Below are 22,273 nucleotides of genomic sequence, written 5' to 3'. Positions count from 1 at the left end.
TCCACCCTATTTCCTTTTCCTCGATTTGGATGTGGTCTAGTGGGATATCAGGTACCCGCCCGAAGGTCGTTTAAATATTAGTTATATATCAGGTGTACATATATAGTCATAAAGGCCCTTCCAGTTCATCCCATGCCCTTGGGTAGCAAGGGTATACATTCATGTTCATACGTACCAGTTATATTACTAGTAAACTACCATATGGGTAGTTTAGGAAGATACTAGAACTATTACTAGAACACAATATCATACAATGAGTTAGTTCATTCATGAGTCAATACTTGCTAGATAGAGAGAGAACACACATTACAGCTAGCACATGTAGAACATCAGTACATTACTATACTATTACATAGATATGTTTACATTATTACACTTACAAGAGTACAATTACATGATCACACTTACATGAGTACACTTACATATACATAGAACAGACGTCACTAGGTGGTATAGCATGGAACTAGTTCAGGATCTAACTATACCGATGAATCACAACGCAATTTTGATAGTTATATCGACTATACATGATCATAGTAATCTGGATGATCACGGCTTGCAGATATGCAGGGGTCGTGTGTAGGTCCCAAAATCCATTTGATAGGGGAGCGTATAGCCTGGGATCTAGACATCACGTTATACCTTATCCCTCAAATAAGGCAGCTGAGTACCAATGTAGTTAGTTATTACAAATGCTACAGTACTTATAAGATTACCCTAGACTTAAGGTAATTGGTACAGTTGTAGTTCGACACTACACCATAGTACTATTTCATTTTCCCATTACATTCGCTTCGTGAACATTCACATGATGCACGGTAATGTAGAAACTATATTTTTGGTTAATGATAGTCAGACTTGGGAAAATACATACTCTTACAAGAGACACACACACATACACTAGACGCCTTGGTAGAAGACTACATTCAGAGCAGTTAGGTCTTGGTACAAGACTACATTCAGAGCAGTTAGGACTTGGTAGAAGACTAAATTCAGAGCAGTTAGGTCTTGGTAGAAGACTACATTCAGAGCAGTTAGGTCTTGGTAAAGGACTACAATCAGAGCAGTTAGGTCTTGGTAGAAGACTACTTCAGAGCAGTTAGGTCTTGGTAGAAGACTACATTCAGAGTAGTTAGGTCTTGGTAGAAGACTACGTATAGATCAGTTGTTATAATAGTAGAAATCATAGGGATTTCTAGGGTTTTTCAAACGTTTACAGTTTTTTTACATACGTTTTCAATACTTACAATTCATGTACATACAAGTTCTTACATACAAATTCATGCATACAAATACTTACTTACAAATTAAGACACTAAATGACTTATGATCTCACTAGCTTCAAAGCTGATACTCGCTTTCAAAATTACTTGTATCCTCAGGTCGTCAATAGACAGGTACCGATGCAAGGTTTAGAGAAGATGGAGCTCATTCAAGACTCATCTTTCATTTTGATTTATGCTTTAGTATCTATTATAATTTAACAGAACACACTTGTATTAAAATTATATTATCAATGCAATGGATGATGTTGTTGCTTGTTTACTACTTTACATTGTTGTGATACTGTACATGACGTCCTCCGCCCCAGAACGTTTCCGCCGTTCTTGGTTTTGGGGTGTGACAGATTGGTATCAGAGCATTGTTTATAGTGAATTAATTATATCAACCCATAAAATATATACTAACTATAAATACATAGGGATTTAAATACTCTGACCAAGAGTATATACTTTAAATAGTAAAATATTTAAGTAAGTACACGTGCCTGCATTCATACTAAAATCAGTGTCACTAGGACAATACAAAAGTATTACGATTGTTGGGCAACACAGGTGGACTTAGAGACATATAGTCAAAACTGGGAAGATATAGCCTGATCAACTATATTATCCAAGGGTTGAATAGCATGTGCCTAAGTGTAGTTGTGTGGTTGGAACAATGTTAAAATCTTACCAACCCTACCACAATGAGAACAGTAGAACATAACATTAAACTTAAAATACTATAGGAGTATTTGGTGTTACTATAAGTACTTCATACTTGAGAACTAAAACGGGATCTTCATTACTAAGTTGATAGTTGCTAAGTGGATACACTAAGGCTATGTGTAATTAGTATGTTATAGACTTAGAATCTGTGAAAATTTTACTTTACCCCTATTCTGTGTGAGTTTGGAGTTAAGGTCACTTATTCGAAGGCATATCCTGTTTCGATTACATATAACCGGTATGCACTTCACAAATAGCGATGTAACTAATGAATATTTTCTAAATAATTATCTAGATAGTTCGTCTAATAATTATTTTCTTACCCCAATTCTCGCGTAGATCACATGGCTGGACTCCATCCCCACGGCAACCCGTACCTTCCGAATGAGGTCATTGCCAGATGGTTTGAAGAAGAGCCAGAAAATGATCATCCTATCCATGTGAATGATCAGCATGATGAAGACCTTTCGAATAGTGCTAACTCTGAACCCGAGATTGAGGACCTACCCCAGGCAGCTCTCGTTCAAATTCCTAACCGTCGTCCAGCTTTTCATGGCCCGACGCCTCTATGGGTGGAATGTTTGGAAACATGGAACGAAGGTCAAGATCAACCTATGCCATTTAATGGAGGCCGAAGCTTCTACAACGTAAGCAAAGGGAGCTTAGCAGATAGAGTGCTACCAATTCTGATCCGTAGAGTTTCCCGAAACGAAATTCAGGGCATGACAGCCCTACAACGTATCATAGAAGTTGATACAAATGGAGGAATGCATATGCTTCGCACCAGTCGGCTTGAACATGCTCGTGAGAGGTCTGAGAGAGACCATGAGACCTTGCTGCAAGCACTAGCTGAAACACGAGCCGAAGTCATAGAGCTCCCAGTACGCCAGAGGGTGTACGAAAGATACCTTCTCGATACGGAACGACAACTCGATGAACTGAGAATTCACCAGAGGGATGACCGTCGCCAGGAGTAGATGCTTTATTTTATTTTCCTGGTTAAAAGAAATCGTTTTTTTTTTCTGTCTATGCCCGATGTGGCATTTTCTGTGAAACTATCCTGTACTGTAAGTACTTTTGGTTAGGTCCTTTTGTTGTCAAGAACTATCTTCTCTGGATATGATGTATGACCTTTACAAGGTCATTTTCCTGAATCTTTACGTCATGAATATCAAAGATATTGACAGCCGGCTAACTTCTGTGTCATTCTTTATTCTAGTACTCTTATCATACTTTCATTGGAGACTATCTTAAACATGCTTTAGTCAAGTCATTGGACTATAGTAATTTCGCTCCGGAGACATTTCCAAGTCTCTTTCAGTGGTTGGATCATGTTATTCACCAACCAACAATACCTCGGCTTGAACGACAAAAGCCTTGAGACCATTTCACGAACTTACTTCCACTCATTACCAGGACTGCATCATAGGGATGTAGGTCAACCCTTCATAAACACACTTCCATTCTGTACTAGGACTGTATCATAGAGATGTGGGTCAATCTTTCGAGAACATACTCTTACTCTTTACTTGAACAATCAAGGTACATCTAGGGTCAACCAGAATCGCTCACAAAATCCTTATCTTTCGTGTTACAGAATCATGTCGTCATCCGGAAACAATCAGCCGAGCAACGAAACCCCTACCCTCCATATCGACGCCGCTACATTACAAGCTGCGGTAGCAGCTGCTGTGACAACTTTCCTTACGCACATCAACTCAGGCAACACCAGCAAGACTGACAAAGGAGTCGAGAGTTCCAATGGTAGTACCAAACCGGGAAACCAACAAATGGCAACAATCATGGACTTGCGAAGCCGTAAAACCAAAAGGAAGAGACGATATCGTAAAGCCCTAAAGGAGCGCAAGAGATCCCAAAGACTTGCCATGCCACACCCACAATTGGCAACTCCTGCAGAACGCTTTAGGAAGCAATTTCCAAGATGGAGTAATGAGGAAGGCACTCGTGTCCACATAACGCTGGCTAAACAACGCACTCCTGTCACCAATGCAAGTACTAGCCAGTCATGCCACCAATGCGGTGAGGTAGGGCACTTCAAGAAGGATTTCTCTATAGAAAAGAACTCTGGCGCAGATGGGAAGATTCTCAGGATCACAGCTGCAGGAGAACCTACTCCGGAACCACGTTAATGTAACTTAGGCGTGTTTTTGTAACACACTTATAAACTATTCAAAACTAGTGCAACTAGAGTCTTACCTTTTGCGAGATCTTGTCTGTATAGGGATGGTCGTGCTGCGTATACTTGTCTTTTGTAGTATACCTTATTCGCAACAATAGCCTTGTAGTAAATCTAAAGTACTGTAACTCTGCTTATGGTTGCACAGTTGTGTTTTGTCTGTAAACGCCTTATGTTCAAATCTAATGTCTTTAAGTTTCTGTATGATTTCGACATTATCATACGACCTGATTCCATTTGATCCTCACAAAAACAGCTTCATACATACATCTCTTTGTTAGTAAACGTCGTCTTAGCGAAGCCATCATATCAGAACACCGAAGTACTCTTGCATGGAGTACCTCATAGTTCCTTTCTCTCCGAAGAAATCCCCGAAGTACCACTTGTGCAGTACGTCAAGTTCAATCCAAGGATTCATACAGTTGATCTATCACTGAGGAATGTAAACATAAGAGTGATATATAATCAAGGTTCTACATGTTTAGAATTGATGATTCCACTTAAACTTCTTTTTCCTCGATGGGATGTGAGCTTAAGGAAGAATCAGTTATTCGACTACCTTTTCAATCTTAATTATATACGACTCGTATACACAAGATTGTGATTTTGAGACCCTATATGAATTCTAATATGAACTTCAGGACGGAGAACTGCCTAAGTCTACGAGTAATCGCATCGTCATGTGAACAACTTAGAACCCAGTATGACTCTTGTAAACAGATCACCCTACAGTCTAAACACCTACGGAGATACAAGAACAGCCAGGACAACCTAGCGAACTACACAGAAATAGAATTGGAAGACTAGGCTTCTCACCCTGGAGAGCCCCGGTCTTATTCTTCCAGAGGTCGACGGATTGCATCGTGTGTACCTCAGATATCGATGACTTCGTCAAGATTTTCCATTAGAAATCGTTGTCTCTGCCTCACATAGATGAAGCTGTTGAGAAAACGCAAGGAAAGAATCACTTTCAGAAATGGACCTGAGGTCCGAATATCACCAGTTTGAGTGTGAGGGAAGGATGTCCGGAAGACTACCTTCCGAACTCGATGCGGACACTTCGAGTCCGTAGTAATACCCCTCGGATAGGACCAATACGCCTGAAGCATTCCTGAGTTTAATGAATAGAGTTCGTCTTTCTTACTTGGATCAGTTCGTCATTCTCCATGCAATGACTTACTTATCTGCGCTCGTAGTAAGAAGGAACCCGCGGAAACATTACCCTTGGAGAAACTTTTCGCCAAATTTTCTGAACACGGGTATTAGAATTGAAGAGTCAAATTCCGAAGACACACTTATAGTGTTGTGGAAATCCTTAAGTACCCTGTCAATTCATCCAAAACCGTTGGGAATTTGCCGGCACCTGAAACGCCGACAGGAATTCGCCAAATTCTAGGTCTTACAGACCTACAGTCATAGTTCATCCAAAAATCCTCGCATATTACAGAAACCCTTACGACTTTGACCCAACAGAGGGTGGACTTTGACTAGGAAGTTAAGCAAGAAGAACAAACCTTGGAAATTTCCAGTGAGAGACCAAGTTCTTTAGGAAAACTCACTCTGGGAATGGCTTAATACACTTCGTATCACTTGGAAAGCTAAATCCAAGATAGACAGGACCTCCGAGATTCTCACCAGAATCGGTCTTGTACCTCGCAAACTAGACCTACTCCGCGAACTCAGTAACGTACATGTTACCCTTCGCGTCTCGATCGTGAAACCGTACCTTTCCGTTAGGACTCTTGTAAGTCCACTCGTCGAGATCCTCACCTTCGTATTAGAACCATAATGACCCTAGGCATAGAGGTCAAGCGGTCGAAGCAACGCAGTCGCCCTTTAGTGAAGGTTCGTTAGGATACCAACCGAGGACCCGAATTCACTTATGAGCGCGAGAACCAATCGATTAGGAAGTTTCCCACCTCTTGACTCGATCATTCGTACCTACTTCCTTACCTAAATTCTAATTTCGGGACGAAATTCCCTCTAACAGGGGGATGATGTGACAACCCGAAAATTTCAATCTTTCATTCTTCATTTCTTGTCACAGTTAAACTCGTTTTTGCTATTTTGTAGCACTGTTTGGGGTCAAATAGAGTGTTTAAATCCTAGGATAAGCAGGGTAGGAGTCGTGAGATAAGTATTGTTGGTGTATCACCTTGAAATTGAGCCAATCACACCAACACAAGGTGTGTGCGGCCACACACCCATCCCAACCGCACACACTCCCCCTATATATTCAAGACTTAGGCATTATTTAACACATTCTACACTTCTTCAAAGATAGGACCCAAAATCCTCTCAAGTATCGTCCAAATCTCCTTGAGGATCTTCATAAAAGGTAGCATCTTTAACCAAGAACACCAATAACACCATGTTTTCTGGCAGCACACACCTTCTGGCAGCACACCTGGCTGCACACACACATATGGTGTGTATTTTGGCCATACACTCTCTTGTATAGCCTTATAACCCTTCGTACAATCATATATGGTTGTAACACTTCAATATCAGTGTTTACTAGTCCCTAAGGTGGGCCCAATTCAATAATTAGTTGTTCATAAGGCTAATTATATTCATATATGTATCAATATATGCTAAATAGGATTCGCGTGTGTACTCAAGTCACCACTTGGCACTTAGCAACTGATCCAACATCGTCATCAGAACCATTCACTACAGGTGAGTTCATACCCCTTAATCAAAGTTTTAACTATTTTTAAATGTTTTATGGGGGGAGATACAAGTAAAATTATGCTAATTATTATATCAATCACATGTGATTAATAAGCAGCATTCAAATGATTGGCAACTCATTAGCCGTTTTACCAAACAGTTTCCTTCAAATGTTTTTCATAAACACCTTATGTGTTTAAAACTCTTTATTACAATGTACAAATTACTCTGTATGTTACATTTCAAACTTATTTACAATTGTGTTTCAAACAAATGTTTCTTTATACTAAACTGTTTTATCAAACCCATGCCTTCAAAACCGTTTTATGGATTAACATCAAGTCGATCTTTTCTTAGATAATGATTATGTTCAAAGGTTTTACAAAACTTATTTTATGCTTTTATATTATAAATTGCATTCCTATATATGTATAGTTATATAAGAAATGTTGAAAGGACTTAGGAAGGCTATCCACCCTATTCCTTTTCCTCGATTTGGATGTGGTCTGGTGGGATATCAGGTAGCCGTCTGAAGGTCGTTTAAATATTAGTTATATATCTGGTGTACATATATAGTCATAAAGGCCCTTCCAGTTCATCCCATGCCCTTGGGTAGCAAGGGAATACATTCATGTTCATACGTACCAGTTATATTACTAGTAAACTACCATATGGGTAGTTTAGGAAGATACTAGAACACAATATCATACAATGAGTCAGTTCATTCATGAGTCAATACTTGCTAGATAGAGAGAGAACACACATTACAGCTAGCACACATAGAACATCAGTACATTACTATACTATTACATACATATGATTACATGATTACACTTAAATGAGTACAATTACATGATCACACTTACATGAGTACAATTACATGATCATACTTACATGAGTACACTTACATATACATAGAACAGACGTCACTAGGTGGCATAGCATGGAACCAGTTCAGGATCTAACTATACCAATGAATCACAACGCAATTGTGATAGTTATATCGAGTATACATGATCATAGTAATGTGGATGCTCACGGCTTGCTGATATGCAGGGGTCGTGTGTAGGTCCCAAAATCCCTTTGATAGGGAGCGTATAGCTTGGGATCTAGACATCACATTATACCTTATCCCTCAAATAAGGCAGCTGAGTACCGATGTAGTTATTTATTACAAATGCTACAGTACTTACAAGATTACCCTAGACTTAAGGTAAATTGTACGGTTGTAGTTCGACACTACACCATAGTACTATTTCATTTTCCCTTTACATTCGCTTCGTGAACATTCACATGACACACGGTAATGTAGAAACTATATTGTTGGTTAATGATAGTCAGACTTGGGAAAATACATACTCTTACAAGAGACACACACACAGACACTAGACGCCTTGGTAGAAGGCTACATTCAGAGCAGCTAGGTCTTGGTAGAAGACGACATTCAGAGCAGTTAGGTCTTGGTAGAAGACTACATTCAAAGCAGTTAGGTCTTGGTAGAAGACTACATTCAGAGCAGTTACGTCTTGGTAGAAGACTACATTCAGAGCAGTTAGGTCTTGGTAGAAGACTACATTCAGAGCAGTTAGGTCTTGGTAGAAGACTACACTCAGAGCAGTTAGGTCTTGGTAGAAGACTACATATAGATCAGTTAAGTTTTGGTAGAAGACTCCCTGTTATAATAGTAGGAATCATAGGGATTTCTAGGGTTTTTCAAATGTTACAGTTGTTTTACATACGTTTTCAATACTTACAATTCATGTACATACAAATACTTACTTACAAATTAAGACACTAAAACACTTATGATCTCACCAGCTTCAAAGCTGATACTCGTTTTCAAAATTACTTGTATCCTCAGGTCCTCAATAGACAGGTACCGATGCAAGGTTTAGAGAAGATGGAGCTCGTTCAAGACTCATCTTTCATTTTGATTTATGCTTTAGTGTCTATTATAATTTGACAGAACACGCTTGTATTAAAATTATATTATCAATGCAATGGATGATGTTGTTGCTTGTTTACTACTTTACATTGTTGTGATACTGTACATGACGTCCTCCGCCCCAGAACGTTTCCGCCGTTCTTGGTTTTGGGGTGTGACACAGTGTACGGCCGTACCCCCCTTCTGGTCATACACTCACAGGTATAAATGAGCGTGTTAGCCTCTATTCACCTCTTTTCACACTCTTAAGCCGAAAATCACCTTTTCTCTCAAGTATCATCCGATTTTGCTTCTAGATCTTCAAGTTGTAAGTGTTTCTTCCTTCAATTTGATGATTCAATACACTATCTAGTAAGAATCTGTCATTTCATCCATGAAATTACTCGTTTTGTTTAGATCTTCAAGTGTTCCCCAAGAACACCAAGAACACCAAGCACACCTAATAAGTTTTGGACCTCAAACACCCCTAAAGGCTTCTATATCGTAAGTACCACTCCTCGTGCTTGTTATTTACTAGTTATACTCCTTAGAAAACGTTCAAAACATGATCAATAAGGAGTGTACGACTATACACACCCCATGTGGACGTACACCCATTTATTTAGTGCAAAATGGCCTTAAAACTCATGTTTTATGCTAGGACTTGATCAAAGAACACTTAGGGGATGCAAGATAGAGACTTGGAATACACTTTTAACGATTTTTACATGATTATCAAGGGTGTACGACCGTCCACTCCTTGTATGGCCGTACACACCCTTTTTAGGGTCGAAAATGGCATTTAACTTTCAATAAGGTTAAGTATTGGTCAAGACACAATCCATAGATGCTTAAGAGGACTTTAAATCACGAAATGGCATGTTGAACCATGAGTGTATGGCCGTACACTCACTTGGTCCGTACACTCTGGCCGTAAACACACATGAAACACAACCTCTTGTCCGTAAACACTAATGTGTGGCCATACACCCATTATATGCAACCCTTAGTACTTCTAACACTTGAATCTAAGTGTTATCTATGACCTAGGGTGTCTTTCCTTGCATAATTAGTTGTTTAAACGCTAATTGTATACATATATGTATCATTATATGATAAATAAGATCCGTGTGTGTGCTCAAGTCTTCACTTGGCACTTAGCATCCTATACCACTCGTTCATCCAAACCACTCACTACAGGTGAGTTCATACCCCTTAATATACCTTTTAAATGATTTTAAATGCTTTTATGGGGGGGGGGAATACAAGTTGAAACATTCTTGTTATTATATCAATCACATGTGATTAATAACTAGAACAAACAGATAGATTTTTCTATTACTTTCAAACTGTTATCAAACATATGGATTTCAAATACTTCAAAATGTTTATCAAACTCTTTTACATACTAAGCTCTTTATCAAATTTGTTCTTATATGCCAAACCTTTTTGTTTAACTCTTTTAAACTTATATATTGTCAAAACCATGTCAAATGCATATATAAGTAAGGTTGGAAGGACTTAGGACTGATAACTCACTTTATTTCTTGTTCCTTGTTTGGTTGTGGACTTAGAGTACCCTGTTGTTTGTCCCAGTGTCATTTGATCCTTAGTTATATATTATGTATATAGGTACAGACATAAAAGCTTTTATCTCAGTTCAACACGCTCAGTCATACAAACAACTCTACAAGTAAACTATAATAGGTATAATTTAGGAAGTCACTACTCACTATTTCTAGTATAATGAAACATACAAAGAGTCAGTTCACACATGAGTCAATACATACTATAACGAGAAACAATACTCACTATAAAGAGAAACAGATAGAGAATACTATAACGAGAAACAATACACACTATAAAGAGAAACATATAGAGAATACTATAACGAGAAACAATATATACTATACACTATACAAGAGAACATACTATAATGAGAAACAAAGTGAACATACTACATACTAGATAGAGAGAACATACACTACACTAGTACATACAATACATATACAATAATACTATAACATAAATGTGAGCCACTACTTCGGGGCATGGAATCACTGTTATGGCTCGTTTTGTAACAAGAGTCTCCTAGAGGGAGAGCGTGAATTTGTGTATAGATCTATACGGGACTGACCTTCCTACACCTTGCTGCTAGTTACAGTAGGACCTGCAGGTCTATGGGTGACGAATGTCATACCATTTCGACGTCTTTGAGCGTCGTGTTTTACTAGTCGATCAAGTATGGTTACAAACATATGACATTATACCTTAATTAACAATCAATTTAAGGTAGTTAGTACAACAATAGTCACTATATACAACACTACAGTACTTTATTATTTTCCCATTGCATTCACATTGTTATCTTCTCACATAACCGGTAATGTAAAAACTATATTTTGTTAATGATAGTCACACTTGGGAAAAATACACACTTTTATAAGAAACAAACATACATAACATTTGATGCCTTGGTAGAAGGATACTTTTTAGTAGAAAATATAGGATTTTCTAGGAGATACAAACATTTACTACAAACTTTTACAAACTTATACATCAAACACTTACAAACATTTTCATACAAACAATGACACTAAAATTCTTATGAACTCACCAGCTTTAAAGCTGATAAACTCTTTCAAAATAACTTGTATTCTTAAGTCATCAGTAGACAGCTATCGATGCCAGGTTTTGAGAAGATGGATCATGTTCAAAACCCATCTCTTATTTTGATTCATATTTTTGGTCTCTTATAACTATACATAACACATTTGTATTAAATTATATTATTAATGCAATGGAAGATGTTGTTGCTTGTTTACTATTATGCTTTGTTGTGATACTGTACATGACGTTCTTCGCCCCAGAACGTTTCTGCCGTTTCGGTTTTGGGGCGTGACAGTATAGAAGGAAAGAAGGTCAAGGTAACGACTTGTTACCTTCAAAATGATGCCAAGAAATAGAAGAGTCAGATCCACGAGCTCATCTTGCACTACTCTTCTTATACTTCTAGTCTTCTCCTTGCAAAACACCTTCCAAGCTGAGAGTCGAGGTGTTACAATTCTCACCCACTTGAACTAGACTTCATCCTCGAGGTCCGCCATGGTGAACATCTCCGGATAGTGCTCCGGCATCTCAGCCTCCGGCTCCCACGTCCATTGAGACCCTCTTTGGTGCTCCCACTGTACCATTACCAAAGTTATCTCCTTGTTCCGCAAAACCTTCACCTTCTTTTCTAGAAGGTCCACGAGCCTCTCCACAAAATTCAGGCGCTCATTGAATTGGATGTCCTCCAATGATACTACGGCTTCCTCGTCCAGTATGCATCTCAGGAAGATCTAGTCTGTAATACCCTGGCAATGACCCTGAATGGCCTGATATATCGGGGACCCAATTTCACCCTCTTCCTAAAGCGAATCACACCCTTCCAGGGCGATACCTTCAGGAGTACCATGTCACCGACCTGGAATTCAAACTCTGATCGGCGTAGCTCTTCTGTCCACTCTGTGCAATCTATAACCACTATCTAATCTGCTAAATCTTTTTAGTAGTTTGTAAAACTACCTCTTTCTACCCGATCACTCGGTGACCAACCTCACCCCAACAAACCGGGGTACGACCTCTCCACCCGTGCAACAGCTCAAAACGTAGGATGCCAATACTAGAATGATAGTTGTTGTTGTAGGCGAACTTTGCAAGGAGTAGGTAGGAATCCCAGCTCCCACAAAAATCTATGAAACAAGGCCTCAACATGTCGTCGATGGTCTGTATAGCCTGCTCGCTCTGGCCATCAGTCTGCAAATGATAGGCTATGTTAAAATGCAGTCACGTGCCCAGATCCTCATGGAAATTTTACCAAAAGTGGTTGGTAAATCTAACATCTTGATCAGAAACAATGGAGAACGGAACTCCATGGCGAGCAACGATCCCACGGATATACATGTCGGCCGGTTTCTTGGCCGATGAACTCTCCTATATGGCCAGGAAATGGGCACTTGGTCAATCGATCCACGATCACCCATATAGCATCATACCCCTTCGTCGTCCTCGGCAGCATCGTAATGAAGTCCATCGTTATCCGTTCCCACTTCGATATGGGAATCTCTAAAGGCTGCAGCTTGCCATGCGGCCTCTGATGCTCGGGCGTGACCATCGTGCATGTCAAGCACCTCTCGACGTACCAAGCAATTTCTATCTTTTTGCACAGCCACCGGTAGCTCAAACTCAAATTTCGGTACATCTTGGTGGCTCCTGGGTGAATAGAAATGTGAGACTTATGAGCCTCGTCCATAACCGTCTGCCTGACTCCACCAGAAATCGGAACCCATATACGACTGCATCGGGTCAACAATCCGTGACTATCCTACACAAATCGGTTGTTCTCACCCCTGATCCTCTCCAGTTTCCAGTTCTCTGGTCGCATACCCTCACCCTGAGCATCTCTAATCAAACTCAAGAGTAGAGAATCCACTTATATCCTCATACATGTCCCTGATATTGAACACCCAGCTGACTTGCCGCTCAAAGCGTCCACCACCACGTTTGCTTTACCTGGGTGGTAAATGATCTCACAGTCGTAGTCATTGACTACATCTAGCCACCTGTGTTGTCTCATGTTCAGGTTCTGCTGATACATGATGTGTCCAAGCTCTTGTGATCCGTGTATTTGGTACAACGGACCCCATAGAGGTAATGTCTCCAAATCTTGAGAGTTAATACCACTGCTCCCAAATCCAGATCATGAGTAGGGTATCTTGTCTCATGCAGCTTTAGCGGTCGCGATGCATAGGCTCTCACCCGTCCTAACTTCATAAGGACCGCCCCCCATTCCCATAATGGATGCATCACAAAACACTACAAAATTCTCAACTCCCTCTGGGAGAGTCAAGAATGGAACCTCGCATAGTCGCTATCGGAGGGTCTTAAATTCCCTCTGCTGCTTGAGGACCCACCAGAAATCCACCCCCTTCCTTGTCAGACGAGTGAGGGGTATTGCAATTTTGGAGAAGTCCTATATGAATCTTCAATAGTACCCTACCAATCCTAGAAAACTCCTGATATCCGAAGGAGATTTCGGGACCTCCCACTGCATAACTGCCTCGATTTTGGTTATTTTGGCCGGATCGGCCAAAATCCGCTCCTGGTTAACGAGATGTCCGAGGAACTGAACCTCCTGTAACCAAAACTCATACTTCGAGAACTTAGCATAAAGTCATTCCCACCTCAAAACTCCCAATAACTCCCGCGGATGCTCCTTATGCTGCTCTCGGATCTTTGAATATAAAAAACATATCATCTTGAACACGATGACCGAGAGATCGAGCATCAGTCTACAGACCCGATTCATTAGGTCCATGAATACTTTTGGGGAGTTGATGATACCAAACGGCATCAAAGCGAACTTGTAGTGTCCATAACGAGTCTGAAATGTGGTCTTCTCCATGTCCTCCTCCCTAGCTCTGACCTGATGGTACCCGGACCTCATGTCAATCTTTGAGAACCAAGATGCTCCCTACAACTGATCAAGCAGATCATCTATCCTCAGGAGTGGATAACGGTTTTTCACCGTCAACTAGTTCAACTCCTGGTAGTCGATGCACATCCGGTGTGAACCATCCTTCTTCCTGACGAATAGTATCAGCGCTCCCCATGGAGAACTGCTCGTATAAATGAACTGCTTGGCCAGCAGTTCCTGCAGATGTGTTGATAGCTATTGCATCTCTGGTGGTGCCAATCGGTATGGAACCTTGGCAATAAGGGCCACACCTGGCACCAAGTCGATCTGAAACTCGACCTGCCTCTCCGGAGGTATCACTGGTAACTCCTCCGGGAACATGTCCGCAAACTCCATGACCACTAGGACCTCTAAAACTGAAACCTGATCTTTGTCTCGTGTATCCACCACATACGCTAGATAAACCGCACACCCATGTTGAATATACTCTCTAGCGTTGGCAATTGAACAAAACCCTGATCCCACTCTAGTACCCTCGCCATATACAATCAACTCTCCTCCACTTAGGGTTCAAACCACCACCCGCTGACCCTCGCAGTCGATCATGGCACCGAATCGACTAAGCCAGTCCATCCCCACAATCACACACGCATCCCCCATGAAGATAAGAATTAATTCAATCGGGAAAGATACCCCGAAGATCTCTAACTCACATCCTCGGTAAAACGAAGAAGTGGAAACCCCGTGTTCGTTGGTGATGGAGACTGGCAACGGACACTCTAGCTCTCCTACTAGCACACTGGACTCCATACTAAATGTCTGAGATTCAAATGACCAACTCATCTCTGAGTTAAGTAAATCCAATGCAGGCAAGGAGTTCACTAAAAACGTACCTAATCACAGGCACATCAGATAAGCATAAAACATATATAATAAATGAGATAGAGGAGAGAAACATACCAACAACCACATCTGGTGCTATCCTGGACTCCTCGGCTGTAAGCTGGAAGGCGCGTCCCTGAGCCCTCGGGGGCTCTGATCTACCCTACATCCCATCAGTAATCCTCAGTGTAAATGGCGCGGGAGTCTATGTCGGCTTGGCGGTAAGTAACAAACAGTTGGCCTTCAAGTGGCCAATCTAATCACATTGATAACAAAATCTCATACTCGAAACTGAGGTGGGCTGGCTACAATCCTTCGCATAATGCATGTCGTTGCCAAACCTTTGGCACCCACTACCAGCTCGACAAACCCCATAATGACCTTTGCACTTTTTACAAGTGCGGCACTGCTGACTCCCTGTCCTAGAATCAGTAGTCTTAAATCGCTTCAGCACCGGCTGTAACTGTGTCGGGGCCTGCCGCTTCTCCTTCAATTGTAGCTCCATCTCTAACTCATGCCGCGTAGCGGCCTCCTATAACTCTAGTAGAGTATCATATCGCTGGGTAGACAAAAAATGACGACTGTCAATCTTGAGCATGCTTAGATAACGTGTCATATGAGCCTGCTCGGAAGCAAAATCCAGACAGAACACCGCCCTCTCAATAAACATGTGGGTGATCTCCGTCACCGACTCCTCGTCCTGTCACAAACTCAAAAACTTATGAGCCAATCGTTCCCACTTAACCCATGGAATGTAGCGAGCGGGAAACATATCCCTGAACTGTTCCCAATTAATAACAGCTCTCTAATCATCAGTGTATGACCCAGTCGTTAATCTCCACCAGTCCTTGGCCCCGGATACCTGACCTTCTGGTTAATAGGGCACGAGCAAGTAAAGAAACACCCATCCACATCAGAAACCCACCTCATAGCCTTGATGGGGTCCTGAGTGCCATCAAAAGTAAGGGGCTTCGTGTTATCAAGGTCCCTATACTAAAAAGCCCGACCGGCTCCTCCCCCTGTCGCCCATACAGCCGATGTAGCTGCGGCGACAGCTATCTCTTCATGGGTTGCATAGAACTCATCGAAGTACTTGACCATGGCGGCCTTAATAGACCTAAACATTTCTGGCAGCTATGCCCGAAACAAAGTGGCAACCTTCTCGTGCAGGATCTCTCGAATCCTGGCATCTAGGTCATCTGGCCCCCTCTATATCACAACCTCGGGTGTTGGCAGCCCCTCGCAGCTGCCATCTCCTGATCCTGATCCAGATCCTGCCACATAGCATCTCGTAACCACCAGACTAAAAATATACCAGAAAGATATCAGATAATCCGCATAATAACAAGATCCAACTCCCAACAAAAACACTAGGGGTTGTGACTTCCTTGCTATGCGTATGGGTCATGTGCTTTCAGTAGTACGGGCCCATACTACCTTCCACACCTACCCATATTTGTCTCAAGTATCATCACAACACCCTAACAATACACATATGCACGGTGGTCGCTCATTCCTCACTCCTAGAGGAAAGCTAACTATCTCATAATTGACTTACCAGCGCCACATAACCCACCCATGAAACTTCCACCAACCCTACAACAATCGTGTATGCTAACCATACATAACGCTGGACCCCATAGACTTTTGAATACCAGATCCTACCCTAAGCCCTTCATCAAACAAGAATAGGAAATAAGACCAAACCAAACATTTTCAGACTATAAGATATTAATTATGTACGATTGTGATGCATACACAAGAAACTACAGTAATGATGTCAAAATCATATAAGGAAACCCTAGGATATCAGACATCACGTAATCAGGCAATTCTATCATGAAATTCCTAAAGATTCATAGCCTAGTACTAGCATGCTTTTCTAACATATCACAATATCAAATAACCGTATGGTATTTTGGGGTCTACTTAATGGCTCCGGCTAATCGTACACCCTGCATCCTCATTTGATATTTTGAAAATCATTTTGAAAATATTTTCCTTAGTTTGAGACTAGATTCACCCAAGTGTTCCTCCAATTTACTCAAATCAAGACTCTGATACAAACTTGTAACACCCATAAAAATCATGCCAAATTTAAACTTTTCAAAACAATCAATTATTACAAAACTTTTTTTCAAAGTAGTATAATATCAGAGTATCCCAGAAACATAAACACATATATGAAAAGTTGTACCTGAAACAAAAAATTAAACTGTAAGCCCAAAGCTTAGCGAGTTCCTCCAAAATACCGATACACTGCACATACACACATATACAAATAACAGCATGTACTGGGTCCACAACTTGATAGACTGGATTACCCTTAGGCCCGCAGTGTGAGTCTGGATTGCCACCGAGCCCACAGTATGAGTCTGGTATGCCCCACCTGACCCTCAACTCGTATCTAGAATGGTTTTGAGTCCTCAGTATGAGTCTGGCAGGCCCCGCACGGCCCTCAGCTCATATATAGAATACTCTAGGGTGTGTTGGCTACCGCACGGAGTAGTATAACCTCAACCAAACCCAAATAATATGTTGAAATATAACACAATGAATGCGCATACAGATAATCACAAAATAATATAGGTAGTCCTACAGACCTACCAAACTGGCATAACAACTAGCAAGCAACACTAACTCATACTCAACATACTACCAATTGCTAGGATAACATATCCAATGGGCCGACATTGGTGCCTTCGACCCCTTAGTGTAGTTAGGATAACTCACCTCTCAACTGTCGAATCAAAGTGATAACTCAAACTCTCGAACCACAACCACGAACTCTAACACCTATAATTACCATAAGAACTTTACCATAAATTCCAGATTACCAAAATACCCCAAAAGTCAACTATTCAACCATTGGTCAAAGTCCAAGTCAATGGTCAAGGTCAATAGTCCATATTGACCTGACTCGTCAAGTGCAGTTCATTGACTCGTCGAGTCCTTCCTGAACTCGAGAATTCGTGAAATCCCCAGTTGACTCGTCAAGTTTCCCTGAAACCCGCTAAGTTCATGCATGTCCAAATGTTAAGGAAACCCTAGTTGACTCATTGAGTCACCCTACTGACACGCCGAGTCCATGTAGAAGTCTATGCACGACAATCTTCATTGGACTGGCCGAGTTGGCCATGCAACTCGTCGAGTCCCTTCAGTCCTTTCTCCATTCAGATGCTTTTTAAGCCATTCCAAAGCTCCATATTGCAGATCAAGCTTCCTAAGGCATGTTTTTCACGTAAAGTTGCAAACTTTACGTGCATGCAAGGTTCTAAAGGCCTAGAATGTCAAATCCAAGCTTGTAATGGGGTTTAGCTCACAAGAGAAGGTTCATACTTGCTAAAGCTGGAGACTTTATAAACATAGAGACCAAGGTAAGTTCAGATCTAAAGTTGCAACTTCAAATCCTAGCCCATACCCAAAATGGCTAACATAAATATACTAGAAAAGCCCTAATCATCAACATAATGAGATCTAGAATGAAAGAAGGTCAAGGTAATGACTTGTTACCTTCAAAATGATGCAAAGAAGTAGAAGTGTCAGATCCACTAGCTCCTCTTGCACTAATCCTCTTATACTTCAATCCTTCTTCTTGCAAAACACCTTCCAAGCTGAGAGTTGGGGCATTATAACCTCCTTAGTTGAACCTGAGAAGTTGAAGTCAGAACAAAGCCCTCGATTGCGACGATTGAGATGATGTCCAACTTGATTACATGAAAAATGAAATAAAAGCATACACAAAGCCCTCGATTATGTGAAAAAACAAAATAAAAGCATTCACAAAGCCCTCAGTTGTGACGGTGTCGAACTCGTTAAACTAATTTTGATCGATTCAAACAACACGTTAAATGAATCATTCACTTTAAATTAGGCATTCACATATTGTAATCAAGAAGTCGCAAAGTAGATTCTCGATTTGAATCTTGCGGATGTTAATTTGAAGAACGCGCGAGGATACACGGTGTTGCCACCAAAATTGAGCATCACAAGATATGTATTATTCTTTAAATCGGGAACGATGAGCCTTTGATTACCTAGATTTTATGTTTCTATTGATAATTTAGTCAAGTTCGAAACATAACTGAATTTGCAACGTTAATCGATCTAGTTTTTCTTTGGTTGTATATTAATAGTTTCATGGTTGAATGAAAGTAGTTAGCAATCTGATTTACATCCCTCACCTAGACATTTTCAATGATTTGTTTTTTCTGAAATCTAACAAGATGCCATTTACCAACCAACAATAGCATCCATGTGTTCTAATAATCTAGTATAATGTGTGTATTTGGATTACTTTGTGCTCTCTTCTGGTTTTGCTTATTATACTCCTCTTCGGGGTTTTCCAAGGTAGAACTTTCTGGAGCAACAGTTTTCAAATCACTCCCACCTCAAACCAATCTACACATAGTCATGAATCCATACATATACCTGTTGTTAATCACGAACCAGAGAATAAGGATAATCCTGATGGTTGTGACTCATGCCCTTTTTGTCTTGTTCTTCCTTGCGTCACCAAGCTCCAGTACGTGGTGAAATCTTTTTGGACCACTCTTTTATCTAAATTTAATTATTTTACCTGTTTTCCTTGTTGAGAATTCACATAAGAGTTCCATTTGTGTGATATATATAGGAAACCATTTGGAGCTTATTAAACATAATCCAAGGGATGAATCAGATAAAATAAAGAAAGACAAAGAATTTGCTTCGACTGTTTTTGGTAAAGATATTGATCTGGTGGGAGGGTATTTTCAAAATGAGAGTTTTATGGGTCTAAGTGATGTTCAACATTGTGGGAAGATGAGAGATTTATATAATTTGATGACAAACAATCAAATATTGAAACAAAGTGTTTCTATTATACTTTTGATACCAATGAAATGAAGGTATGATTTTTTTTATCTGTTTTACCTTTTTTTTTAATAATTAACTAACTATAGCTAACTCATGTATCTTTAAATAACAGACCAACGGAAGCCTGCATTCAGCCATGAAGAAACCTTGTTTATAGTTAAGTTAAAAATATCATCTTCACGAGTGCCCTTGTAGATTATCAGATTATCAAAAGAGATGGTAAAATGTATGGCTAATGCATACCTGATTCGAAAAAAATGCTCGAGAGGTGTTATTTCTTCTTCTTCTTCTTCCATAACTTCAATGAAAATATCAAACTCGTTTTAATTTGTTTTTTTAATTGTTCTTACCAACTTTTCCATTCATGTTCCTATCAAGTTGTAGTTGTGAGAGCTTTCTACAATTGCAGATTTCTTGAATTTCAAGTAATTCTCACATAATATCAAAAAGTTTATATAGAAAAATGATGATGAATAAAGAGATTTTGTGATATAAACGATGTCAAATAGTTATGTATTAACCAAACTATTTTTCACCATTAAATCCCTTGAATAATCATAAAATCATGTAATTCATATGTAATTCACATATGAATTACAGTTGATTCACGTGAAAATCACAAATGAATCATATATAAATTACATGTGAATCACATGTAATTAACATATGAATCACATGAAATTCACTTGTAAATCACAAGTGAATCACACATAATTATATGTGATTCACATGTAAATCATATATGAATTACTATAATTCACATGTAAATCACAAATGAATCACATATGAATTAAATTTGAATCACATGTAATTCACATATGAATCACATGTAAATCACAAGTGAATCACACATGCATTATATGTGATTCACATGTGAATCACATATGAATTACATGTGAATCACATGTAATTGACATATGAATCACATGTAATTCACATGTAAATCAAAAGTGAAGCACACATAAATTATATGTCATTCACATGTAAAACGCAGATGAATTACATGTGATTCACATGTAAATCACAAATAAATTACATATGAATAACATGTAATTCACATATGAATCATATGAAATTCACATGTAAGTAATAAGTGAATCACATATGAATTATATGTGATTCAGATTTAAATTACATATGATTTACATGTGATTCACATGTAAATCACATATAAATTACATGTGAATCACATGTAATTCACATGTAAATCACAAGTGAACCACACATGAATTATATGTGATTCACATGTAAATCACATATGAAATACATGAGATTCACATGTAAACCACATTTTTTTTCTGTTTTTTTAAGTTACTTTTTTAAAATTACTGTTTTTAAATAAATTGCAATTTAAAAAAAAAATTCAATTTATTTTAAAAAATTCTTGTTTTCAAAAAAAAAAAAACTTAAAAATCAGCATATTTTAAAAAAATCAAAAAATTATTATTTTTATAAAAATGATCTGAAATTTTGATTTATTATGTTAATATTTAGATAATTTTATTGATATTTCCAATAAGGGAAATCTTCAGAAAAGTCCCATTATTTTGGGAAAAGTTACATTTAAGTCCCAACTTTTTTTTTTGAACAAAAAAACCTAAGAAACCGGATAAACCTTACACTTTAATCCTTTTTGACCTATTGAGCAGGTCACCTATGTCACATGGCATGCCAACTGGACAAGGGCTGATGTAGATGCTGACGTGGCATGCCAGATCAGCATATGCTTCTTTGAAATGCAAAAATCAGACTTTATTTACAAAATGAGGCAAGTGGGATTCGAACCCACGACCTCACCTATACAACCCAAACACATTTTCCACTAGGCTAGACACCATTTCTTGATTTCATCCCTTAAAGTTTGAATATAATGTATTAAATGCTGATGATTTTCATTGAAAATGAGCAGAATCCAAAATGTGATTTGAACCCACAACCTCCTACTAACAATGCTAACCATTTTCCACTAGGCTATCAACTTTTTGTTAATTACTCTCTTCAACATTAGATATAATGCTCAAAATGTTGAAGCTTTTATTATTCCTATTATTATTATTATTATTATTATTATTAAAAACGTAAATATATATAAACTTCGAAAAAAACAGTAATATATATCTAAACTTCAAAAAAAAGAATTACATTTATTATTTCTATTATTATTAATTAATATATTATAATAATTATTATTAAATATATATATATATATATATTTATATTAAAAATACGTGTGTATATATATATATATATATATATATATATATATAAACTTCGAAATATATATATATATATAT

This window comes from Lactuca serriola, chromosome 6 (assembly GCF_051521515.1).
Source record: "Lactuca serriola cultivar US96UC23 chromosome 6, Lser_US96UC23_V15, whole genome shotgun sequence".
NCBI lineage: Eukaryota > Viridiplantae > Streptophyta > Magnoliopsida > Asterales > Asteraceae > Lactuca > Lactuca serriola.
Note: the sequence above shows the minus strand (reverse complement) of the source record.